General features: G+C 40.8%; 1 protein-coding gene across 3 annotated transcripts in view; it reads left to right on the top strand.

Annotated features, from left to right (window-relative positions):
* Positions 1-8,400: 8,400 nt before the first annotated feature.
* The window catches only part of LRRC8C (leucine rich repeat containing 8 VRAC subunit C), an 81,814-nt gene continuing 63,856 nt past the window's right edge, over positions 8,401-26,358 (top strand). For all 3 annotated transcript variants that reach the window (XR_014144962.1, XR_014144963.1, XM_081818749.1), the window contains exon 1: positions 8,401-8,646. The gene's annotated coding sequence lies outside the window, so the exon portion shown is untranslated. The remainder of the gene's footprint in view (positions 8,647-26,358) is intronic.

The raw sequence follows: 26,358 nt of genomic DNA on the forward strand, positions 1-26,358 counted from the left end.
CCCCCCCCCCCCCCCCCCCCGCCACACACATACACAGATGTCCATTCTTTACTAGAAGGTGGTACTTCCTTTTCATTGAAGATTAATTTTTCAACTTATTTTTAAAAACAAGATAGAATGTAAAATATTTTCTAATCATTTTGATGAAACGTTATCATGCTAGACAGAATTCATGGTGCCCTTCTTTGAAATTCCATAATCAGAACGTATCATTCCTAATAACCCTCTACCGAATGTACCTCAGAAACAAGGAGAGACAGCTGTAAATGTTACAACAGGCCTAGAAAAGCAGTCAAAGGAGAGAATAGTCACAAGACCGGGGATGATTCCGGGAGGGAGAACACCTAAGGATATAAAGTTATTCTACCAATGTCCAATTCGTAGGGGGGGGAAAGCCAGTTATTGTCAGAACTGTGAAGGATCTGAGACTTTATCCCTTGCAAGCTAAAAAAAAATGAGCCTGCCACAGTTTCTTGGATGGTGGTAGAAGGCAGGAAACTCCTGGATCAGATGAAAGTTTATTACTCAGCAAAAGTAGAAGCCAGAGTATTAGCATTTTTGTGTCAGTTCCTGGAGTCCCAACACAGTAATAGTAGGTTGTGTTATAGGAGAGGAACCATGAGCTTAGGGAATGTGAATGTTTTATAATGAGTGTAAGTATGTCTGCCTCTTGCTCTGAAGAGAAACATTATCTTTATTATACTGGACAGTAGGTTTGCTTGCCTTTTGCTCCGGGGGAAGCCATTTTCTCTCTCTCCAAAGGCTGTTCACTCTACAAGTATCCTTGAATTTTAGACTGGAAGAAAGGGTCTTACTTACAAAACGTGCAATGCCTTGCTCATAAGATGTGTGGAAATACTAGAAACCCATGGAGAACTGTCTTCCAAGTCATTAATAAATAAACTATTCCATGCCAGCCCTTTAAGTACTCAGAATGTGTTTGTCTTATACCAGTTTCAAATTTCTAAAAGGACGTCAAAGAACCCAGGGGCTAATAAGAATATGTAAAGGCAAGGAAATATTCCTCAGTGTAAAGGAGCAAGGCCACACTATTACTGGTGAGAACTGGTGCTCTTTGTCCTATTAAAGATAAGAGGCACTCTGTTTACGGCTGATGTTTGTAAGCAAAGGAGCTACGGAAAACATCTACCCAGAGGGCTTATCTTGGTAGGAATTCATTAAATGAATTAATAGGGCTGATAATTTCCTGTGCTTTCCAAGGAAAAAAGGTCCTACGAAGGTTCTGCATCTTTAACTCTAGAATAACAGTTCAAATGTTCTATTCTGAGATATTTTGTTCTTCCTGGAATGTTGGTAGTTGTGACAAAGGAAACAGTTCCATTATCAAATAAAGTTAGAGAAACGCTAGGGTCAGCAAAGTTAAACAAGTATTTTCAACTCAGGACTTCTCAGAGTCCTAAGCATGTTAACATGCACTGTGAATCTCTGAAAGGGATATAGTATCCTCCAAGGGAATTTGACCACAGACCCCTATTTCTCTGGAGGCTTGAAGGGGAGAGTTCTAAGGAGAGCTGCTTGGAAATGCCGCAGCGGAGGAATGGCCCTAGCTCACTGACCATGGATGGTGAACGACAAAGGCGCTTTGGGAAGATGTTGCCTGATGGGTCTGCCATGCTCCGGGCAGATTTCCTATGGATAGCAGCAATGGGTGCCTTCACCCTTCCTTGGTCAAATGTTGGTGATTATATCCATTACTGACTGACATTTAGGGAGGATAAATATGTATCATTTTAAGATCAATCTGAAAAGTTTTAGCACTGAATAAGTCCTAAGAAATCACCTATTCCAACCCCTTTGTTGCAAATAAGGAGACTAAGGATGCAAAGATATTAAGAGACTTGTCCCAAGTCACAAAGTTAGTTAATGGCAGAGCCACGCCTGGAATCTAGGTCTCATTAATCCCAATTTGTGCTCTTTTCACTAACAGCAACAAAAGTGACCATTAATGACCACTACCATTGATACTGAGAAGGAAAACCAAGCTTTCTTGTTTTGTTTTGTTTTTCCTAAGAGGTAAACAACATAAGTAAATTCAGAAAATTAATAAATGAATTCAAGAAAATCATCTTGTATTAGTATGGGTGGTGGTTTTAAGAAGAGATCACCTGGGCATGGTTAAAGCATTTTCTAAGTATACAAAGCACCCTTCATGACAGTTTTCCTTTTTTTAAAAGATTTTATTTATTTATTTATTTATTTATTTATTTATTTATTTATTTTAGAGAGAAGGGGGAGAGAGAGTGCACAAATGGGGGGGAGGAGCAGAGGGAGAGGGAGAGAGAGAATCTCAAGTGGACTCCAAGGTGAGCAGAGAGCCCGATGCAGAGCTTGAGCTCACGACCCTGAGATCACGACCTGAGCCAAAATCAAGAGTGGGGCGATTAACTGAGTCACCCAGGTGTCCCATGATAGTTTTCCAAAGAGAGTCATGTTTATGTGAGTAACAAGAGCATCTTCAATTTCACTACCCTGGTAAGGTTTCTTGAGCCATTGATAGCCATGCCTCAGAGAGCAAGCAGCTTCTTAGTCAAAGGGAAGAAGCAATTCCTTTGGCTTGAAATTAAGTGCTTTGTCAGGGCTGATGTCACTGAAATTTGAAGCAAGTCAATGTTAAACTATGATCTGAGATGTTCTATGGCACATTCTATACACATAATAAGATATGGCATTAAAAGACTGGAAATGTCGAGTTCTGGGAAAATTGAGTTACCTTTCTTAGGAGGTATATCTTAGTGTTTTGTTTTGTTTTAATAAATAAGGACATTCCAAACCCCTTAAGGATGTTTCATTACCTTTAGAATAATTCACTGCATGGCTACAGCTAGTCATTTACAGATGATGTGAAGTTCTTCGAGCAGTGGCTGCCTATGCTTAATAAATAGTAGCACGAAGATATTATTTAGTAATATAATTATAACTGAGATTCAGATGCAAAAAAATAAAAGCCACTCTTGAGAATGTCAAACTCATTTTTTACTTTAAGCTTATATAGGTATTATGTGAAAGTTACTTATATATCACTGGCCCATATGAACAATAATTCTAAGAATGGGTTTCTCTGCCTGGTATATTTCATATTGCCTAACTTCCAAGCCACAGACACTTTATGATCTTTCATTGAGGAGTTTGTTTTCAGTCATAAAATGCTTTTCAGTTAAAGAGTAAGCTGTAAAATCGCCTCATGAAGACACATTTGGGACATGAGTAGGCTATTGGGCAAAGCACAAACTAATGCCATTTCAAAACCTCTTGAAAAAGTACCTTACTGAATGTACTTGATGGATTCAATTTAAAAATATTCATTTTCCATATGACTGAGTAGTGGTTAAGCAGGAGAACTCTGAAATTAGACTTGCCCAGGCCCAAATCCTAAATCTTCTACTCAGTGGCCATATGACCTTTGATTAGTGACTTGTTTATAATGTGCCTCAGTTTTCTCCTCTGTCAATAGGAGGAAATAACACTGCCTGGATAGCGAGGGTAAATAAATCAGACAATGCATATAAAGCTTGTACCTAGCACACAGTGTGTACCTAGTAAGTGTTTCTTTCTTTTTTTTTTTTAAGATTTTATTTATCTACTTGACAGAGAGAGAGAGGGGTAACGAGAGCAGGAACACAAGCAGGGGGAGTGGGAGAGGGAGAAGCAGGCTTCCCGCAGAGCAGGGAGCCCGATGGCGGACTCGATCCCAGGATTCTGGGATCATGACCTAAGCTGAAGGCAGCCGCTTAACGACTGAGCCACCCAGGCGCCCCTAGTAAGTGTTTCTTATTATCATTTCCAAAGTCTATCACAGATTAGTGGGACCAACCACTTCAGTCTTATGTGTGTGTGTGTTGGCGGTGTATGAGGGCTGGGAGGTGGTGGTGGTCAATAAACAAGACTGATTTTGTAAGAATTTGGCCCATAGTTTTGTAGTGTCCTATTTTTAAATCCTCAGCACCACCACCCTCTCCTCTGGCACAAATTCAACTGCCATTTTAGGGTCAAGACCACATTTGACCACATTACCTCTTGGGCAACTTCCTGCTCATACGACATTTTCTAGAGGAGGTTTTATTCTCCTGGTCTTAGCATTTTTAATGGCACAGAACCAAGGATTTCAAAACTGTTGCTAAAGGTGGATTTTAACTGGCAGCTATTAATTCAGAAAGTGCTAATTGTTGCAACAGTGTTATAAGAGTTGAAACTTAAAACAACAATGCTTTCTGTTAGCTCAGGACCTTCCCACAAAAGCTCAGAAAGGATCAGGGGAGCAGATGTGCATAGGGTGGGTAGAGAATGCTGGGTTAAACCCTGCTGGTGGTTTTGGTTTAGAATTTAGATTTTACTTTCACTATTACTAGGCAGGATCAACTGACATCAAATATAAAACAAAACAAGCATAGCAGGTTGGTCTTCAAGAACAGGCCCAACATTGAAAAATCAAGCTTTAAGCAGATACATATACATAATACATAATGTCAGCATAAACTCTATGAGCTAAAGGATTTCACATTCTAGAGCCTGATGTTTAATACAAATTACTGTATACTGGAAGTCAGAACAGTACAAAAACTTGACACTTTAAAAAACTCATTCTTTCAACGTTTAATACCAGGCTCTGTGCTAGGTGTTGACATAGAGATGAAAAAAGACACAGTAGTGAAACAAAAATGTAAAGAGATAAATGGCAGCACATTATGGTAAGTGCTGTGGGAGCACAAGAAAGGGAGAATTACACTCGCCGGGAGCCTCTGGAAGTTCACAGAGAAAGCAACTTTTGAAATATGCCTTCAAGGACTGCTATAGTCCAGCCTGCATTTTATTATAACTAACAATGAAACAATGTAATTGCCACTTCTATACAACCCACTAGAGGGGTTGCAGATATTCTAAGTCTCACTAGAACCTTAAAAAAAGTAGGTATTTTTTTTTAAAGATTTTATTTATTTATTTGAGAGAGAGACAATGAGAGACAGAGAGCATGAGAGGGAGGAGGGTCAGAGGGAGAAGCAGACTCCCTGCCGAGCAGGGAGCCCGATGCGGGACTCGATCCCGGGACTCCAGGATCATGACCTGAGCCGAAGGCAGTTGCTTAACCGACTGAGCCACCCAGGCGCCCAAAAAAGTAGGTATTGATGTTCTAATAGACAGATGGAGAAACTGGGGTTCAAAAATTAAGAAACTCAGGGTCACATAGATAGTAAGGAGTGGACCGAGGACTTGAGCCCAGATCTGTATCATTCCAAATCCCTTACCATGGCCCTGCACTGCCCAGAAAGATCCACTTCAGCTCCCTATTGCCAACCAGTACATGGTTAACTTGTAACTATGTGGAGTCTTGGTGTGGGAACTCACTCTGAAAGCCCATTGAGAATGTCAACTTTTGGTCTCAAAAATTGGGTGATTGAAAGGTGAAGATGGTAGCTCTGTATTACATGGTTCAGCTCGGGCATAGTGCCCTCTCCTTATTCCGAAATGCAATCACATTTAGTTCGAAATGGTTTATTCTGATTCATGGGCTGCCAGATTCCCTCTCTCAAGCTCTGTGAACACCTTGAGGGCAGGGAATAAGCCTTATACAGCAGCCCCCCCCCCCTCCCCGCCCTTATCTGAGGTTTTGCTTTCCATGGTTTCAGATACCCACAGTCAACTCTGGTCCAGAAGGAGATGATCCTCCTTCTGACAAATTGTCAGAAGACTAATAATAGCCTAACATTACATCATAATGCCTACGTCACTCACCTCACTTTATCTTGCCCCATAGGTATTTTATCGCTTCACATCATCACAAAAGGAAGAAGGGGGAATACAATACAATATGATATTTTGAGAGAGAGTGAGAGACCATATTTACATAACTTTATTACAGTATTTTGTTATCATTATTCCATTTTATTGTTGATTTCTTACTGTGTCTAATTTATAAATATTACAGGTATGTATGTACAGGAAAAAACAGCCTCTATAGGGTTTGGTACTATCTGCAAATTCAGCCATCCACTGGGTGTATTGGAGCATATTCCCCACAGATCAGGGGGTCTACTACGCTTCTTTGAGGCCCTCAGAGTCCAGCACTCACAGAAATTGGCTGATGGATTGTGGATTCACCTTATGGTTTTCTGAGGGCTTGATAAGTGTGGATGTTGATTTAAGTTAGGTTGACTGAGGTGACTAGACTTAGGGTTTACATGCTCTAAAATAAGAAAAGATATACTAAGCTGTATAACATAGTGGTTTTCAGACTCATGCCTCTCAGACTTTAGAGTGCATGTGAATCAGGTGACTACATGTAGCCCTACCCAATACACCCTATTTAAAAAACAGGTCAAGTGCAGACAAAAGCATTGCAGTTAAACATCTGGGGGAGGCAGGAGACTCAATTTTCAGGGTTCATATCCCATTTCCAAACCTTGTTGCCATTCCTGGTCCTTTTGCTTTCAGGTCTATGAAGAGTACATTAAGTACATAACAGCTACTGTTTATTGTGTACTTATAAAGCGCTTGGCACTGTTCTTGCTGCTTTAAGCATGTTATCTAATTTGCACAGCACCCTAGAGTACTCTCCTTATATAGCTGATGATGGAACAATAAAATAAAATTAGCAGTAACTCCCTTACATTTACGCAGGAAGAGTAGGGATTTATTCCTGGTTCACCTGAGTCCAAACCTTGTCACTGGGTAATGGAGCATTTCAGGGATGCATAAGCTTGAGGTCAGGGTGACAATTGTACAGAGGATAGAGATGCTCAGAAAGCACTTGCAGAACAAAGCCCCCGACAGGAGGTTAGTGCCCTTAGTATTTCCTCATTGAGTGTTTAAATCCAGGTAAGGTATTTAAGAGCTGGAGCTACCTCAGATAGGATCTGGTAGCTTGCAAGGTGCTCACAATTTTAGCAAATTGCTGAAGCCAACCTCTCCCTTTCCCCAGGAACTCTCCAGGAAGTTTTTCACCTGCTATCTAGGAGAAAGGCCCCACCCTAGATTTTTGTGCTGATCTAGTTAATTAAGGCTGGTGTTAGAGTCATCTCCTACAGCCTAAGAGGGTTTAAGGTTGACTTCCACAGCATACTGGATTTGGCCCAGCGAGCCCAGGAAAAGCAGTTAAAAGCTTAAGAGAAGCATGGAGCACTGGGTGTTATATGCAAACAGTGAATCATGGAACACTACATCAAAACTAATGATGTACTGTATGGTGACTAACATAATAAAATAAAAATTTTTTAAAAAGCTAAAGAGAACAACTTCTGGACAAATTTTCTTTTCAATTTGACTTGGAACTACAAATGGGGTTAAAGGAGGTGCCTGCTTTCTTAAGGCTTGCTTGTAAGAACAAATCAACTAGTGAAAGACAGGTACATCGGCCTTTTCCTGACTGCCAGGACAGAGTAGTAGGTTCATTTTCAGTACTCTTAGAATAACTAACATCGAGAAGGCATCCTAGGAGATTTTATATAACCTAGTAATCTTGTCTGTACATTTCACTGGGCAGAAGATTTTCCATACGAATAGCTGTCAGCTTTCAAGAAGCCAGTTTGCTTTTTCATCCTGAAATTGGGTAGGAGAATGTGGAGAAGAAAAACATGCTTCAGATCAATCAATAGAGAGAACCCCTCCCCCCATACTCTTAACAACAAGTGGTTTTGAGGAGGACAGCGCAGTTCACAATCGTAGGCGGAGCGTTCAATTTCCGCGTCTCTGGAACCTGCTGCTGGAGAGACGACGGAGCCCAGCTCTCAGTGTCCGGGAGCATGGGGGTTCCTGCTGGAGAGAAGACTCAGGTGTCCAGGGAGATTGGTTTTAACCATTCTCCTCCGTCTCCCTCAATGCCTGCCCCCCATCCCGCCCCACCTCATTCTTGTGTTCTTATGGGGTCCTTCTGTTCTCCTGCGGGGCGGGAGATGAGGAGGAGGGATGATCTCCATCCTGACCCCAGTCCCGCAGGGGAGTTGCCAGAAGGGCTATTTTTAGTGGTAGCTGCTCCCCTCTAACACCCAGGGGAGGAGCTGCGGCAGTGGAGTGGCCGCAGAGCGCGGAGAAGCCTCGGTTTTCCGCGCCCTGTTAAGGGTGGGGGAGGTATTGGACGCAGCCCGTTCCCCAGGCAGAGGCCGCCAGGTGGCCGCCTCAGAGGCGGGAGCGGCCCCGCGGGGAAGCGCGGCAGGGTCCGTTTTCCACGGCCAGGGGAAAGCCTCCGCCGGCCAGCGGCAGCCTCGCCGGCCAGTCCCGGCGCGCGGTGGTCTCCGCAGGGGAGGAAGTTCCCGGGCACGGCGGCCTGCGTCACAGCGGGGCTGGGACCGCTGGGCGGGCGGCGGCGGCGACCCCGGGGCCGGGCGCTGGGCGGCGCTGGCTGCCGCTGGCCCGGCTGCGCGCGGGGCGGCGCTGGAGGCGGCTCCGTCCGCGGCCGGGGAGGCGGAGGGGAGGAGGGCTGCGGGGCTGGGGCGGTAGCTGCGTCCCGGCTGGGAGCCCGCGAAGAGGACGAGGAGGAAGGCGCCGCCGTGGCCGCGGCCGCAGTGCTCCGGGCGCCACACGCCATGAGCAGCGGCCCCGCCGACGACCCCGCTGTCGCCGACCGCCGCTGAGCCGGACCGGGAGACCGCTCGCCGCTCCCCAGCACCCTCCCCGGCGGCACCCTCGCGCCCGGAGGTAAGGGCGGGGACCGCCGAGGGATGGAGAGGGGCGGCCCGCCGAGGACCGCCCGGCTCGGTCCGCTAGGTGCGCGGGAGCCACTGCTCGCCCTGCGCCTCGCTCGCGTCTCTGTCTGCTGCTCGCGCTCTCGGGCGGGCGGAAGGTGGTCGCCTGCCCGGGGTTTGCTCCTTGCAGCCACCCGCTGCTGGGGCTCTGGGACCCGCCAGCCCCTACCCCACCCATTGCGAGCCAGCCCCAGCGTCGGGGCCAGGGACCCCAGCCTGGCGCCGAGCACCGCGCGGCCGCCGCAGGTTCTGCGGACTTGGTGGGGGGTGGGGGCATCGGGGGTGGAGGACGAGGAGAAAAGGCGGCCACCGCCGGGGCGATCGTCCTTCTTCCCTACCTGAACCCCCCGCCCCCGAGACCCCACGGCCTGTCCCTTCTGGTCTGCTCTCCCTTTGTAACCCCGAGCCCCTGAAGTTAGCACTTTCGGGGAGAGAGGAATCTGATGGTCTCCGACGGGAACGAGAGCGCGGTGCCTGCCGCTTTGCAGGACCGGCGGGGAGAGAGGGTTTAGCCAGATCGGGCGGGCCCCAGAAGCCAGGTGTCTAGGCCGGCTGTTGAGACCAGGACCGCCGCCTTCAACCCAAACCCAGGGTCGCCGGTCTTTCCCTTTCCAGCTGGTTGCCAGCAGCGAGGTGGTTAGGGATGGAGTCAGCAACTCCGGAACCTTAGGATGTGCTCTGTAGACGCTAATTCCATTCTTTTCTCCCCGGCCAGTTTTTCCCTCCCCCACCCCACGCCTGCGGGTGTACATCAGATTACAGTTCCTTCAGAAGCTCGCAGGGTACCTAGCTCTGAATAACCACAGACACCTAGCCCACATCCCAGGACGGTATTTCAGAGTGTGAAGACCAAACTTCACCTGGTTTCAAATTCTTTTTAAACATCTGAAACTCAGCAAACCCGTTAGGAAAACACTTGCAAGTCCACATCCTCCTTAAAGTAAAAAATAAGAACCAATTTTGTGGGAGTGCTAGCGTTGGGCAAAGGGAGGCTTGAGTGACCCTATTTATCGCAGCTTTACGGGGGAGGAATAGATAAAAGAAATGGCAGTCCTATTTTATTCACATACTTCTTATAATGTAAGAAATGGAGCTTCAACCAACGGGCACATTTCCGGACAGGTATGGAGTGGTTTCCTAAGGCATCCATGAGGCTTTTTCATGGATAAATCAGTAAGATGTCGTCTAGGTGGGAAAGGAGGCAAACTGATGGTATCCCTCTTGCTTGGCACAAGGAGCTTTATACGTGTATACATTTTTTTTCTTTATTTTTTAATGATTTGTGTAAACCCAAAAGGTACATTGAACTTCCCCAAATTCGCTCCGATTCATAAACCATGTGTTGGATGTGTGCATATAGATGACCCATTAGATGTATACTACTCTAATCTTCGATATTTGTATTTCTTTGACTTGCTTAATTAGGGAATACCAGGGGTGTAACCCTGATTTACTTTACTTTGGAGTGATTAATTTAAATACTGTCTTGAGGTCAGTTTGTTTGTTTGCTTTTGAGGGGCAGTTGGGGACCAGCTTTGCAAGGATGGATATTTTTCATGGTTCACATAATGGATTGACCACAGATGGGTCCTACCACTTCAACAATGCTATCAGAGATAGCAAGCATGTTTAACAATTTTCTTAGTAATACAGTTATCAAAGTCTCTGTTAATGGTACTAATCTTTTATTTCTCAGATTGACGAAGCACTTTGTTTAATGGAATGCTTTTAGAAGAGAATGCTTTTAGTGAAAAAAATGTATGAGGGAGTATAAAAGAATGAATAATTTTCCACTTATGTCAATTTTAACTTTTAAGTACAATACAAAGTTAGCAATTTTTAAAACGCCTAAGGTGTCTAATTTTTACCAAATTGCTGTTACGATTTTCCAATAGTCTGTAGTATTTTTAAGTTATAGTCACCAATAACATTATAATAGAGCCCAAGTGTAAAAACAGTTGGGGTGGAAAGTTACATATATTTTGCCAAGCATTGTGTTAATGATTTAATGTGGTGGGTACATTGCTATAATATAGTCTAGTACTGTAGGTACCTAACATACATTATACTCAGATATGTACAACAAATGTTTAAAGTAGATGGTGCCATCTACTTTTTACAGAAGAAGGATGGTCAGTCTGTGACTTGCCCAAGACAAGACAGCTAACTTAATGCCTGAATGAGGCCAAACCTCTTTAGCCTTAATGATGTACTTTTCTGTTATCCAGAGCTGCCTATCTTTTTTCTACAAAGATTTGTTAACTTGCTGTAATGACTCTATGAAGAAGCTGAGATTGAAGAAGTAATCACTATCCAGGGTTTTCCATGTAAATAGTATATAGCTGAATTCACATTTGGAATTGGGGCCATCTATTTCCTAAACCCGTGTTCTTGCCACTGATCTCTATTAAATGACAGATTAAGAACTTAACCTAATGGACATTTTACTTTTTTTTTCTTTTTTTAAGATTTTATTTATTTATTTGACAGAGAGAGAGGGAACACAAGCAGGGGGAGCGGGAGAGGGGGAAACAGGCTTCCCTCTGAACAGGGAGCCCGATGCGGGGCTCGATCCCAGGACCCTGGGACCGTGACCTGAGCCGAAGGCAGATGCTTAACGAGTGAGCCACTCAGGCGCCCCGACATTTTACTTTTTTTCATCAGCTGTTCTCATCAACATGACAGTGATGGTCTCATAGGCTGCAATACACTCTCAAGATTTTGTACTCAGTCCCTGGAGTGCTGGCTGTATCTCCAGCCCTAGATCACTGATGAAAGCATATTTGCAACCAATGAGGGTGACATTACTATGGAGGTATCCTTGAATCCACTTCATTTCTCTTAACTTATAAATCAGGCTAGATTGGCATGGGGGGAAGAGCATGGTCTCAAGATGGGAAAAGCTGGTATCAGATTTTGGTTTTACTGTCCAGTAGGAGTGTAAACTAATTCATGCTGTGGAACTTTCCTGAGCCCATTTCCTGATGTATAATGGAGTTAATAAAACCTATTAGTTGGAGTATTGTGCAGACTAAATGTAACAATCTGTATAAAGGACAGCTCCTGTCACCTACTAGGTGTTCAGTAAATGGTAGGGATTAGCACCCCTGTATCCCGGTGTTGATGGAAATTTCTGCTGGAGTTTGCTCCATCTATATTTTACATGCATATAGTGATTAGTCGTTGCTATCAGTGATTCATTCTTCATATGGCTAGACAAAGGTCTAATCTGGTTTCTAGCATCTTTAACTTTTGAATCACATCCTTTTTTTGTAGTCCTGACTTACATTTACTCACCTTACATAGTTTGTCATTTGCTCCACTCTGCATATTTTTTAAAACTTTACTAGCCATACTTCAGTGAGTTGGAATTTGTAATTTTTGGCAAACACACTTTCCTGTTTTCTGCTTCTCCTGATTTCTCGGCCTTGCTTATCACTCAAGGCACCATGACAGTCCCACTTTCTTCCCACCACATACCTCACCCTTGGCCAGATCTCCACTAGCTAAAATTCTGCATGTCCTTCAAGGCCCAGCCTAAATGCTACCTCCTTCCGGAGGTAGTGTACCTTCCATTTTAAATCCTTTCTCAGTTCGCTTATAAATCAGACACCATATACCCTAATAATTAAAAAAAAAAATTTTTTTTTTTTACTTTTTTAGTTATTTGCCCAGATAATATCCTATGAAAGTCTACACACTCTTTGAGGCAAGGGAATTTTTCTGTTTCTTTATATTTCTTGCTTAGTATAAAATACAAATGGTTTCTAATTTCTGAATGAAAGATGAGTCAGATATTCTGAGGGAGAGCCTTGCAGTAATTAGGAAAGATGCCTAAATTATTTGTCTCTGTTACATGATTATTAGTGACACCTTCCTCTTCGAGACTTGTTTGTCCCAGCCTTCTCCACCAATTTAACTGATATATATAACATTTACTGGAAGGCCTTTTTTTCTTTTTCTTTTTTTTAAGAGAGGGAGGGTGGGGCACAGAGGGAGAGGAAGAGAGAATCCCAAGCAGGCTCCACGCCCAGCGCAGAGCCTGACCCTGGGCTTGATCTCACAACCCTGAGATGATGACCTGAGCTGAAATCAAGAGTCTGTCGCTTAACTGACTGAGCCACTCAGACATCCCTGGAAGGCCATACTTCTTAAAGCTTTGGCCATTCGGTACCAGGTAAGATAGCTATGGTTCATTAATAAATGGCTCCTGTGGTGGGATAAAAAACTCATTAAGTTTGCAAGTATTGAGCACACCAACAGTATTTGAGTGGTTTGGTATTTTTAATGGTCCAGATGGATTTCTTTAATAAGGAGTAGGATTTACCTGAGGGAAAGGAATACCTACCTTGAGAGAAGGTTGAGGTAATGAGCAAGGAGGATTTCAAACCACTTTGGTTGGAAATAGGACTAACCATGGCACAGGGTGGAGGCTGCAACCAGAAGTGACTTCGTGAGAGAATTAGCACAGGAAAAAGACGTAGACAGTTTCACACAAATATGAGAGGTGGAAAAAATGGAAGAAGTAACAGAAAGGAAGCATGACTATAATAGTATATGATTGAGGCCTGCTAGATATATGGTATTGCTGGAGTGTAGAAATAGGAAAGAGATGGTGAGGCAAGATTGGCAAGAAAGGAGAGGAATTAGTGTGGCCTCAAAAGTCTAGTACCTTAATACACTTTCATTTGTACCCCGGGCTGGCACAGAAAGACAAGAGGATAATCTCAGAGGTTTGCTTAAAGTAGATAGTTTGGCAGGAAGATATTGAAAGTTTCCTAATTATTAAGAGTAGAGAATGACTGAACTCTTCTCTAGTATCAGACATGAAATAAAGAATCTGGGCTATCTGCTTAGAAGTGTAAAACACTCACAAGTTCTGGTAGTGAATTTAGGATCATTTTCTGATGTTGGATGGGTGTTCTTCTAAAATATGGTTCTATAGGGGCACCTGGGTGGCTCAGTCTGTTAAGCGTCTGCCTCCTGCCCAGGTCATGATCCCAGGGGCCTAGGATCGAGCTCCGCATCAGGCTCTCTGCTCAGTGGGAAATCTGCTTCTCCCTCTCCCTCTGCTCTCCTGCTCCCACTTGTGCTTGCTCTCTCAAATGAATAAAAATTAAAAATCTTTAAAAAGAATAAAATAAAATAAAATATGGTTATATAGTCTGTGGTATATCTAATTGTGAATGGCAGCTGGTAGAGAAACGGCAGTATGGGTTCAGAAAATGAATAGGATTTAGAAAAGGGGGAATTGGCAAAATTCAGAAATCAATTTTAAGAAAGATGCCTTAAAGCTTAGGGAAGTAACTGAAGATGTCTCAGAAGACTGAAGTATTTTGAGTCAAAGGAATCCAGAAATATATGTTGTTTGAAGAACACTTCTAAGAACTGGGAAGAACCGGAGCTATTCTACTGGAGAAGGGTGGGAAGGTAGAGCAAAGAGGAGTTATTTTGGCTAAGCCAAAAAACTGCCCGAAGACTTGAAACACTAGGGAGAACATAATGGAGATCATAGAAAAGTGTTTCCCAACCTTTTATTTCATTATTACTCTCCCTCCATGAGTTTTTTTTTTTATAGATAAATTATAATACAGATACACTGTATATCTGTTCATGAACTGTGGCCTTTTGGCAGGCTACAAACCATTATTTAAGATTTCTTTTTTTCCCCTGCCCTCCAGAACTGATTTTTGACAGGGACGAGATTGCCCCCCAGTTGAGAACACATGGTGTGGCACAATTCTATATTATGTCCAAAAATTGTAAAAGAGCCATATGGAACTAAAAGACCTGAAGAAAAGTCAACATATTTATTTGTATGAATGTGTATGATACCTTACTTGACAAATTCTCTGGCATTAGATTGTTCTTTTCTCTTTTTTGCCTTTATAAAGAAAAGCATACTTTATTGGCTCTTAAGCTGAAATATACATGTAAAAAAATATATAAGGCTTCTAGTTGTCCCAGTCCTACCTTGGCAAAATTATTAAATTTATAAAATTATATTCCAAAGCCCCCTCTACCTGCATTCTTTTAGGGAATAGGGATAGGAAGCCCTCCCCAAACTTTAAATGCTCAACACCCTTTACTTATGTTATGCTGGGAAGGTTCTGCTATTAACTATTCATTCTTGTGACCAGTCGGTTATACATGAGTATGAATTAGTTTGTCTTTAATAGAGCATTTGTATTTTAAGCCATTTATTTATACTTATGAAACACTACGTTCCCTACCAAAGAGATTTCAGGTCATAACAAGTAGATATTTGGTGGGAGGCAGTGGGGCTCTGAAGTCATTCTTAGCTTTTTCGTGTTCTGTTCCTTACTCCAGTTCCCTAGGGAGCATAAGCCTGGGCTTCTGGTGTCCAGTCTCGGGAGCTGCAAGCATTAGAAGAGCTTGGCTTCTTTGCATATTGACTTCTTTTTTTTTTTTAAGATTTTATTTATTTATTTGAGAGAGAGGATGAGAGGAGAGAGAGAGCACATGAGAGGGGGGAGGGTCAGAGGGAGAAGCAGACTTCCTGCTGAACAGGAAGCCTGATACGGGACTCGATCCTGGGACTCCAGGATCATGACCTGAGCCGAAGGCAGTCGCTTAACCAACTGAGCCACCCAGGCGCCCCATTTTTTTTTTTTTAAGATTTTATTTATTTGACAGAGAAAGACACAGTGAGAGAGGGAACACAAGCAGGGGGAGTGGGAGAGGGAGAAGCAGGCTTCCGCGGAGCAGAGAGCCTGACGTGGGGCTCTATCCCAGGACCCTGGGATCATGACCTGAGCCGAAGGCAGATGCTTAACGACTGAGCCACCCAGGCGCCCCTGCATATTGACTTCTTTCAGCATTTGGAGCCCATCAGACCTTGCACTCTCGCCTCCCCCCAAATCATCTCCTCCAGCTTTTGTTTTAACTGTATTGTTATTTTTCCTTTCCTTCACTGTCAAACCTCCAGCAATTGTTTTTCAACATCTTTTCTCTTTCATTTTTGGAGCTGCACTGAAACCTCCCTGAGGGCAGAGACTGTATCTGTCTTGCTCACTTCTGTATCCACAGCACCTACACAGTGTCTGGGACACAGCTGCTCAAGACAGCATTGTGGGATAAATATTTAATGATAGATGCTACAGTAACATTTCTAAGCTACCAGTTTGGAGTGTATCCTTCTCCCTTTCTATTATTTTAAATTCTGATTATGAAATTTGATAGTGTAACTAGAAGTTATCCTTCTTAATAGGGTCATCAAATATGTACAGGGAAATATTTCTATATGTGATTGGAAATTAGGGGCAAGCATTATATAAAATATGAAGTCCAGACACCAAAATAAATCCAAGGCAGAAGTCACTAAATAAGCTAAATATATGAAAACTCATGAGTCCTGTGATTTCATTCTGTGTATTTGAAGACCTTGTCAAACCAATAAAAATTATTAAGTACTCTTTCTCAAATATTGTTGAAGTTTATGAAAATTAGAAACAGGTTCAGGGGGTGCCTGGGTGGCTCAGTCGGTTAAGCACCTATCTGCCTTCAGCTCAGGTTATGATCTCAGGGTCCTGGGATCGAGCCCCACATCGCATCTTGCTCCCTGCTCAGTAGGGAGTCTGCTTCTCCTTCTCCCTCTGCCCCACCCCCCTGCTCATGTTCTCTCTCTCTCAAATAAATAAATAAAATCTTAAAAAAAAAGTTTCAAATATCTTATCAAATAAAATATAACCAAAATATCAAATAAAATATAACCAATAAATCCAACTTCTAGAAAAGTATTATAGAGGCTTATTAAGCTAATAACACCTTGATTTTTCAAAATAACTATGAGAATAGCTTCATTAGAAAAAAACACTGCCAGGCTAATTTGTATTATCTCCCTTGACATTAACTCCAGGATAATGTTCTTATCAGTAAAGTTAGGAAATACTGTCCAGCACACACAACTTTCTAGTTAATGCAAAGCTGTGTGCCTCCCAGAGCATGGTTAAAGCTGAGGAGTTAGTAGCTGCACACGCGTCTAGAGTTTGGATCTGAGTTGAGGGCTTAGGTATTTTATCTACAAATCTACGTGGAATAATGGGAAACATGTATCTGATATTTTGTTAAATGGCCCCATGGTGGATAGAGTGGCTTGGTGTTGAAGCAAGGATTGGAAATGATCTTTGTAAAAATAAAAGAAAATAAAATGAAAGGAAGTAGTCAAAACAAAGCAATAAAATTTACTTAAGGAAAGTAAAGGGTTATATCTTGAAGAAGAATCAACAAGCCAACCATATAAATATACCAGAGTTTTGTTTGGGTACGTTCATTTCTGTAGCACCAGTATTTACAATAGTGCCTGACATGTAGCAAAGGATCAATAAATATTTGTTGAATGAATAAATGAATGGAATGCAAGATGGAGAAAGACTAACCATATGCCATGAGGGCAAAAGCAAATTTATTCCTAAGGAAATGGTGCTGGATAACTAGAAGACTGAATAGATTGTTAGAAAAGCTTCCTAGACAAATTATTTATGAGCATACATTAAAGTTTTATTTCAGGCTGACATATAAGAGAAAAGGTTTCTGGTAAGTCAGTTTAAAAATTCATTCTTACCAGGGACATCTTATAAAAGTAATGGATGGTTATACATCATTATGAGACTAGATAAAAAATGTGGGTTGAAGGTTATTAGACTTTCGAGTAACAGTTGACAGTTAACTGGGTCTCTCGGTAGCTGGTTTCCAAGGACGGGTCTTATCCCCATTCCACATTGTACAGGAGGCTAGCCAGGGCAATAGGGATGAAAAAAATTAAAGATATAAAGATGAGAAAGGGTGAAGTAAAAATATGTCTCCTTATAAACTTTGTTATTAGAAATTAGGATTCCGTATCCTAAGGAATCTATAAAGCGGCAATTAACAATAAGGGCCTCACTAATCTAATTGACCTTCAGGTATTTAAAATTTACCCAAAAAAAGCTTAGAAGTAAATACATTGACAGTAATTATTTCAGTCAACCCTTGTACATGAACATGTAGAAGATTTTACTTGTCCTGAGAGTGTATCCTAAAAATGTAATCACATTAATAACATTTTGTCTATTAGTTTTTTCCCCCCCACATGACAGCTTTTCCCATAATGTGATTGCAATAAACAGAGCAGCCTACTATTGACCTAATTAAGGAATTAGGGAGCAAATCAATTAAAACTAATGATTTCCAGCTTCTCTTACTTATGAATGCCATATTCTGGATTGTAGGAGAGGGAGCAGACTTTGGATGCTACCTAGATACTGTCTAGTGTGTATCAGATATATTCTGAGTATAAAAAATCTCCTGTCTTTATTGCTTCAAATTTGGAACATAATCTTAAGACAACATTATAAAATGTTGTCAGAGAAGAATATAGATGCCCAATGATAAGAGAAGGCCATATTGTTGGTTGTTGTATTAACTACTAACAAATCAGGAAGTCTATAAAAAAAAGTCAGAATTTTAATTTCTCTAGAGGCCAGGAATCTCTTATTATTCTGCTTGTTTCATTTCAGTTATTTATCATTTCAATTCCAAAAAACAGTATAAAAGCAAAAAAGCTGGGGCACCTGGGTGGCTCAGTCAGTTAGGTGTCTGTCTGCCTTTGGCTCAGGTCACGATCCCAGGATTCTGGGATCGAGCCCCACGTGGGGCTCCCTGCTTAGCAGGGAGTCTGCTTCTCCCTCTCCCTCTGTTGCTCCCCCTGCTTGTGCTCTCTCGCTGTCTCCCTTAAATAAATAAATAAAGTTTTTTAAAAAAAGCAAAAAAGCTAATTGCCTCTTTTGAAAGAACACATTGAGTTGGGTAAAGACAAAAATAACTTTGCTACCTGGGTAGGATATATAAGTAAATAATTTTATAGCCTCATGTTGATAAAAAGCCATCTCAAAAATAATTTTTCTTTCTCAGTTGTCATTTATTCTATTAAGCTACTTTAAAAAATTATTTTATCTCAGTATGTGTTATTTCTCATATAAATCACAAGCTAAGCAGTGGTGGATGACAGTATTTAAAATGTTAGACTTTACTTTTTAAGATAAAATTAATTTTATAGAGCATGTTATAAAATAATGATTATGATCTTCAAATGTTATGAAGAACAAATTATGTTTGTATATATGATATGTAAATTTAAACTATCACATGATAGTATTTTGTCAAAGATTATTCATCCATTATCCAATTTTAATATTAGTCCCAAGCCTTAAAATTAATTATCTTGAATTACAATTTACATTGCCATTTAAAAATAGTATAGGTTGTGTCTGGGTGGCTCAGTCAGTTAAGCGTCTGACTCTTGATTTCAGCTCAGGTCATGATCTCAGGGTCGTGAGATTGAGCCCCAAGTAGGGCTCCGTGCTCAGCACAAGAGTCTGCTTGAGATTCTCTCTCTCCCTCTCCCTTTTTCCCACACCCCATGTGCACACGCGCTCTCTCTCTCTCTAAATAAAGAGATAAAGTCTTTAAAAATAGTATGATCCCTATTCATATTAAAGATCTAACAAAGAAATATGACATTCCATGCTTTCACTTTACTGCAGCATTGCCTAAAATGTATAACCATCATTAAAGAAATAGACACTAGTTATAATTCAATTTTGTTGAACATAACCTACAAACACTTAAATTTTTAGTGTAAATAATGATCTGACCTATGATATAAATACAAGGAATTTAGTAACTTCCAATTAAATATGCATCCTATCAGAGAACAGGTCAGTCATGCATAAGCTAAAATATTTTAACAGCTTTATTGATACATAATTTCCATACTATAACACTTATCTGTTTAAAGGATACAATTCAGTGATTTTTAGTATAATTACAGAATTCCTCACCATAATCTAATTTTACATTTTTTTCAACCCAAAAAGAAACCTGTACCCATTAGCAATTACTCCCCACCTTGCCCCCCAACATCTCCTCTCGAGCTCTAGGCAGCCACCAATCTATCTTCTGTATCTATAGATTTGCCTATTCCAGACATTTCATGTAAATGGTATCCTACAATATATGGTCTTTTGTGACTGGCTTCTTTCACTTAGCATACATTTGAGGTTTATCCATGTTGTAGAATGTATCAGTACTCCATGCCTTTTTATTGCCAAATAATATTTTATCATATAGATATATCATATTTTCTTTATCCATTTATCAGTTGATGGACTTTTAGGTTGTTATAAGGAATAATGCTCCTATGAATGTTTGTATACAAGTTTTTGTGTGGACATAGGTTTTCATTTCTCTATTGGATAGGTTTATGTAGAAATAGAATTGCTGGGTCATGTATAACTTTGTTTAAAATTTTGATGTGAGTTTGATGTAAATGAGGTATAATTTTTGCATCATATCCCAAACTAGAATAAAATCAGGGCTAAAACATTTAACTGTCTTTTTAATGAAAACAAAACAGTTTAATTTGTCCAAGTATTCATCATTAGGAATATCCACTCAACTTTGAATTTTAACATACTTCAACCACAGTTTGCAAAGTACTATTAATGCACCACTAAATCTCTTTAAATTTTGGATTAAAAATTCTGGTTAAGAAATATAGAAAAGGGGGCACCTGCATGGCTCAGTTGGTTGAGCATCCAACTCTTGATTTTGGCTCAGGTCACAATCTCGGGGTCCTGGGATCAAGCCCCGCATTGGGCTCTATGCTCAGCAAAGAGTCTTCTTGGGATTCTCTCTCTCCCTCTCCCTCTGTCCCTCCCCCTGCTCGCGTTCTCCATCTCTCTCTAAAATAAATAAAATTTAAAATATATATATATATATGTAGAAAGGACTACTGAAGGCTAACTCTGTAGCTATTTGTATATTTTGGGGTTCCCTATCCTTAGTAAACTGAACACCACCAGTTAATGCCAAACTTTTCTTCAGTGCATTTTTCCTCTTTTTATTGTAGGGTGGAGGAGGGATATTTTTCATATTCCCTTACTCTAGAAGTATATAAGTGTTTATTAGCTTCTGCCTAGAAAATGTGAACTCCATTCATTTGAAAGTCTACAGTCTTATTAGTTTCCCTCTGGAAAGAGGTAAAGTCACCTATAAAAGTAAAATATCTCTTATTGGTTAAATTTTTTTCAGGTACTGCTCTTTTGCCTGGGATGGTGATAGAGAGGCTGTCTTGATAAATTGGATCTGATTCAATCTATTTCCTACTATTCTTTTAATTCACTGTCAGACCAAGACCTGCCAGAAATTTCCCTTAACGCTTTCTCTTCACACCCTTGTAAAATCACCCAGATTTCCCTTTTCCCTTCCTTTCAAAGTGAATCTATTTGTTTAAAGAAGTATTCTCCTAACACACAAAAGACAAACTCCTGCAACCACTTAACCTTCATTCTTAGAGGTGTTCTGAGCAAGTGGGAAGCTAAACGTCTAGTAGGGGCCCAAGGGACTCACTCAGCATAAAAACAGAATACTATAAATAACCGCTTCCAAACATAAGCAAATGAACAGAAAACCTCTGAAAAAATTCCTACATATAATTTTAACTGTTAGACAAATGCAAATATATACACAATCTGACTGCAAGCAAAACACAGAAAACTTAAGACTTCTGTGAATGTTGTCAAAGGATAATTTTCAAAAAGTTGAACATGACTCTTAATATAGAATGAACACGTCAAGGATTTATTCAAGCTCTTAATAAAGAAGCCAGCTGGTTCAAAGAGCATTCAAGGAACTATCTGAAAAAAGAATGTTAGAATAACATTTCTAGGTTAGATACAAAAAACTAGGTAATGTCCTTCAGGGCTATAAAAAACAAGCAATATTTGGGGTTTTCTTTTATACTGGATAAAAATCTACAAGTCTGGAATTTAATTAGCAATACTTAGCAAGTCCAAGAAAGGTGTATTTCTCTAAATCTTTGGGTGAGCCTGTTAAACAGGTCTTTAGTATTACATCGAAAAGGTGTACTGCCTTCCCTTTGTCTCGTTTCCAAGTTTAGGGTACTTTTTTCCTTAACAATGCATACTTTTGCTCATCCTAAATTTTCTTAAGGGCTTTGATTGTTTCTTAGTAAAATAACAGACATTTAGCCATGGAATGTGTCAAATATAGAACGCTGGCCATGGAAATCCTCAAAACATGGGACAGAAACTTTGGGTTCTACACTTGACTCCTTGGAAGTCGTTTATGTCTCTCAGATATCAATATAGCTCTCTACTCTCATTCTGGGGAGGAGTTCTATTTTAACTTCAAACCCCAGTTCAACCACTTCTTAGAGCCCAAACTGCTCTCCAAGCTCTCAACTTGGATGGCAAGTCATCTAAGCCCAGTAGAATGAGAACCCATTCAGCCATTAGACTTGGACATTCAAGTGCTCAAACTGCCATATCCCAGCAAAAACTCCAAGGCTCAGGAAGAAAAACACAAAGGATCTCAATAGTATACATGCCATGAAGTTCCTTAATCCAGAGGATACTCACAGCTCTGCTTCTTTTGAGATGAGTGAGTCTCCCTTGAACCTTCAAGAACTATTACACTAGGCATTGGCAAACTGTGGCCCATGTAGTTTGGGTCTGCAACCTGTTTTTTATCTGGCCCACTTGCTGAAATTGGTTTTTACATTTTTGAAGGGTTGTTTAAATTTTTTTTGAAAGAATATGCAACACAGACTATATGTGACCTGTAAATCCTAAATATTTACTATTGCTCCCTTTTTAGAACAAGATCACTTATCCCTGCATTTAAAAAAAAAATGACAACTTCATTGTTAGTATGTGTCAAAGTTTTATAACAAACTTCCTGTAAGAGAAAAGCTCTCTAGTAGGCTAATTTAAAGATTTTCTCTTGGTAGGGACATTTTGGGGGAAAAGAGAATGGTTAGAATAGCATTAGATTTGACATCAAAAGAAAATAATATTTGTTAAAGGGCACTAAACTTGGTTGACAGCTGGTCAACTGTGTGGGTGGTAACTAACTTCCCAGAACGAGTCTTAATGTCATTAAAGTTCATGAGAATCATTACTTGAGTGTTGTATTGCAAGCACATTTCTTTCTGGGAAGAGGTTGCAAATTATATCATACAAACAGATTAAGAACAATTTTTCTTTTACAAGGCAATGTATTGTATATTTTAAAAGCATACACTGGGATGCAGTAAAAGAAAAGTAGACTCTAGGAACTTTGACGCCACACTAACTCTTACAGCTTAACTTAGGACTACACAAATAAATAGGAAGATGAAAAATTTGGAAGGGAGTCATAAGACCATCACAAAAGGATTAAAGCATTGAAAAACTGAATCTATGTGGAAAAAATGAAAGGAATTGGATGTTTCAGCTAAGATGAGGAGGACAAGGAGAAATTTAACAATTACTTCCAAGGGTATAAAGAGGTCTCCAACTGAACATGAACAGCAATTGTACATCTCTTCTCAAAAGAGGTAAAAATTTGGGGCACCTGGGTGGCACAGTCAATTAAGCATCTGACTCTAGGTTTTAGCTTAGGTTATGATCTCAGGGTTATGACATTGAGCCCCACATTGGGCTCCACTCTCAGCATGGAGTCTACTTGAGATTCTCTCTCCCTTTCCCTCTGCCCTTCCCACTCATGCTCTCTCTCTCTCTCTCTCAAACAAATAAATCTTAAAAAAAGAAAAAAAGGGGGCGCCTGGGTGGCTCAGTTGGTTAAGCGACTGCCTTCGGCTCAGGTCATGATCCTGGAGTCCCGGGATCAAGTCCCGCATCGGGCTCCCTGCTCAGCGGGGAGTCTGCTTCTCCCTCTGACCCTCCTCCCTCTCATGCTCTCTGTCTCTCATTCTCTCTCTCTCAAATAAATAAAGAAAGAAAGAAAGAAAGAAAGAAAGAAAGAAAGAAAGAAAGGTAAAAACCTGCAGCATGAGGATGACATCAAGACATCAGCCTTTACACAAATTTTCATAGAGCCTGGGTCTTTAAGACACTTTAAAAATAGAGTAGAGTTGGGGCTCTCTGCCATGGGTCATATATGGTCTTGTCTGAAGGCTTAGCCAGATAACCCCTTGAGATCATGTATTTTTCATTTAAGACCATACAGGGTACAAGTCATCAGGTCTGCTATCCTTTGAGATTAAAACCAGCTATTGTCCCTGAGGACTTACTCTTTGACAGAGGGGGTAAGGTAAACAAATATGTAAGTGGCAAAGGTAAGGGGTAGCACTACCACAGGGGGACAAAGAGATATTTGCAAGTATTTTAAGTATCTGGAAAGGGAACCAATGAAAAATATGACTTAGAAGGCAAAGACCTGAACTCAGGGAGGGAGCCATCCCTATCTGAGGAAAAAGCAGTCCAGGCAGAGGGAATAGCAAATATAAAGGCATATCCTTGGCACGATGGAGGAACAGCAAAAAGGCCAGGGTGAGGGAAGGGCACTGAGCAAGGGGGAGAATAGCAGTTATTAAGAGAGGATGTTGTAGACTCATGGAGTATCTTGTCTGCTTCTATTTTTTTTAAGATTTTATTTTTAGGTAGTCTCTACATGCAACGTGGGGCTCAACCTCACAACCCAGATCAAGAGTCATATGCTCTACCGACTGAGCCAGCCAGGCACACCCCCACCCCCGACCCTTTTTAAAGGTTTCATTTTTGTCCACTTCTACTCTGAGTGAAGTGAGGAGCTGTTAGAGGATTGTGGACAAACAAAGGTCAAAATCTGACTTGACTTTTAAAAGGATCACTCTGGCTGCAGTGTACAGAAGCCCTTAGCCAATTTTTTTTTTTTTTTTGGCCTTGGGGCCTTTCACTCTTAAAAAATTATTGAAGACCCCAAAAGGGCTTTGTGTGTCTTTTATCTGTAGATATTTACCATATTAGGAATTTAAAACTAAGTATTTATTTTAAAATGACAATAATAAAGCTACTACATGCTAACACAGATAACATATTTTAATGAAAATAACTGTATTTGTCTCCAAAAAAGAGAAAATGACATTGTTTACATTTTTACAGTCTCCTCAGGGTCTGTTGAGCCTGTTCACTATCACATGTCATGTAGCTTCTAGAAAATACCGTACACTCACAAGAAAGAATAAAAAGGCAAATAATGTGTAGTATTGACCTCACTGATCTCCCGAAAAGGCACCCTTTGAGAAAGAGAGGCACAGAAGGGGCTAGGCTGTAGGAGGCAAGCATGGAAGCAGGGAGATGAGTTAGGAAGCTGTTGCAGTGAACCACAGGAGATCTGCTGGTGGCTCAGGTCGTGGCAGTCGTGGTTCTATTCTGGAGATACTGTAAGGGTTGACCCCAATAGGCTTTGTGGACGGGATAGACCTGGATGTGAGAGAATAAAGTCAAAATTCCAGGTTTCGAACCAGAAGAACTGAAATGTGGAAGATTGTGGAAAGAGCAGATTTGGGGGTAAAATGAAGAATTCTGATTTGGACTTACTGATTTTGAAATGCCTGTTAAACATCCAGTTATAAATGTCAAGTCTGCAGCTGGATATTTAAGGCTGGGATTTAGGAGAAGGATTTTTTAATTGCCTTTACATCCCTCAGTACTTTTTAAAGAAAGAATGCATAAAAGTAAGTTTTCTGAGCCTTTCAGTGTCTAAAATCTCTTATTTATTCTACTCTCAGACTTGAAAGTTAGTTTGGCTGGATATTGAACTCTATATTAACAATTACTTTCACTATGAATTCTAAAGGTTTTCTTTTGAACCATTTTCTTCTGGTATGTCACTGTATTGTCACTGAAAAGTCTCATGCTGGTCTGAGTTTTGTTTCTTTGTATGTATCCTTTCACTTCGTCTCCCACAGAAGCTTTTAGGATCGCTTCTTTATCCCTGAGTTCTGAAACCTCATGACGGTACACGTATTTATATTCGTTCATTGTGCTAGACACATTGGTCAGCCTTTTTTAATATTGAGTCTCCTATCCTGCAGTTTGGGAAAATTTTACAGTATTTCCCTGGTAGTTTCTTCATTCATTTTATCTTTTTATTCTATGAGATTTCTGTTTTTTTTAGCTGTCAGATCTGAAATCTGTAGATCTATTTGTTCTTCCCCTTTGCCTTTTTGTTTGACTTTAAGATGAATTTCCTCAGCATAATAATCTAACCCTTACAGGGCGCCTGGGTGGCTCAGTTGGTTAAGCGACTGCCTTCGGCTCAGGTCATGATCCTGGAGTCCCGGGATCGAGTCCCGCATCGGGTTCCCTGCTCGGCAGGGAGTCTGCTTCTCCCTCTCCCACTCCCCATTTGTGTTCCCTCTCTCGCTGTGTCTTTCTCTGTCAAATAAATAAATAAAATCTTTAAAAAAAAAAAAATAAAATAATCTAACCCTTACAGTGACTTTTTTATTTTCTTATTTTTAATTTCCAAGTGTTTTTCTGATACGTTTATTTTATGGATACAGTATCTTCTAGCACTCTGAGGATATTAATTATTAATTTAAATGGGATCTGTTGCAATCTGTTTTGTGTGTTTCTCCTGCTTTTGGTTTTTCTGTGAGTTCATTCACTCTTGATTATGTGTTTATATCTGTCTTTCAGGTTGGAGGCATTCCCCCAATGGCTGGTAATCTGTAATAGTGTTTTCACATTTCATAACAAAACATAGAAAGCTGTTTAGGAGTACTGTGTGAATTGTAGAATTTATCCACTGAAGAGCTTCCCAGTAGGATGTTTATGATGGTAAACAGCCTTTCAGGGAAGGTTTCCACTTAGAC

The sequence above is a fragment of the Leptonychotes weddellii genome, chromosome 4, assembly GCF_054177405.1.
Source record: "Leptonychotes weddellii isolate Sample4059 chromosome 4, ASM5417740v2, whole genome shotgun sequence".
NCBI lineage: Eukaryota > Metazoa > Chordata > Mammalia > Carnivora > Phocidae > Leptonychotes > Leptonychotes weddellii.